Here is a 1,288-nt window from a genome sequence, read left to right as displayed (position 1 = left end):
CACGGCTCAGGAATGAAGCTTGTGAAGGCTGGGTACTTTCAGCCCTTAGCTGCCTTTTTGCAATGGAAAAGACAAAAAATCCCAGATCTTCAGACCTTCAGGGAGATGTTTCTTCATTTTTCTCAATGAAAAAGTGTAAGAAACTATAGCAGCATGTGAATATGGAGGAATGGAGCTAAATTTTAAAGCTGAGCGCATAGTGAGCAGATACCACAATTCTACCTAAAATAAGACACAAGAGAAGACTCATGTCTAACTGCTTTCATAAGTCACAATCTGTATGTGCTTTTCCATGATATTCCTCATGTCCTGGGTGTTGGGGATGTTTTATGTCTTGTGAGACTGGCAGGATGGAATTGAGACCAACCATGGGGTAGCTGGACAGGATAAATACTGAAGAGAAGTTTTCAAATTAATTAAAAGGAGTAATTGTAAAAGTATATAAAGTGCACCTTTTAAAGGTTTGACCTCTGTTTATTTTTTAATAAACAATCTAAAATGTCACTACTTGCTGAGGCTTTTGCAAGCAACTTTGTTCTAAAGTGGCATGAAATACAAAGAAAACTCAGATGTCCTGCAGATGTTTTTATTGATGTCTCTGCTTTAGGCTTTGACCCTCATGCAACAGTTTCATGCAACAGTTTTGTCCCACTCTAATTGACATATAAGAAGGCAAAAGCAGAGAAACATTAAAACCCCTGAATTTCTTAAATTATAAAAAAATATTGTGTTTCATTGGAACTTTTTATTCAAAGGTAACTACCTGGTTTTCATGTTCCCTGAATTAAAGAAAATTTCTTCAGATGCACTTGAAAACAATTAGTCTAATCAGACTGTATTCTGCATCTTTGATCTGGTATGCCTGTGTCTGCTTTCTTGAAATACCTCATGTATACAGACTTTTTGATGATTGGAGAGTTTTGTGTGAAAAAAACAAAGATGTACAGCTAAATAAATGTGAAATCCTGTTCTCTTTGAGCATGGGCATTGAATGAGACAGAAAAGGTCTGGCTTGTTTGTAAATAGTGTTTCCAGAAGGATTCAGAAAAACAGCACCTTGCTATAACTTGCCCAAGACTCTCCTTATATTATTCCTTTAGAAAAGCAGCAGAAATTTGTACCCAGTCTCTTAGCACTCCTTTCTGTGAAAGGTTCTAGGTACTCATAAAACTCAGCAGAGGCACTGGTTTAAAGGATAACGCTGCACAAAAATGAAGTAAAAAGGAAAAAACAAGATTGGCCAAACTCTGTAAGTAATATACTGTTTCTTTAGGATTGTGAATGATGA

This window comes from Parus major, chromosome 12, assembly GCF_001522545.3.
Source record: "Parus major isolate Abel chromosome 12, Parus_major1.1, whole genome shotgun sequence".
Lineage (NCBI taxonomy): Eukaryota > Metazoa > Chordata > Aves > Passeriformes > Paridae > Parus > Parus major.
The sequence above is the reverse complement of the archived record's forward strand: the minus strand, read 5'-3'. Positions refer to the sequence as shown.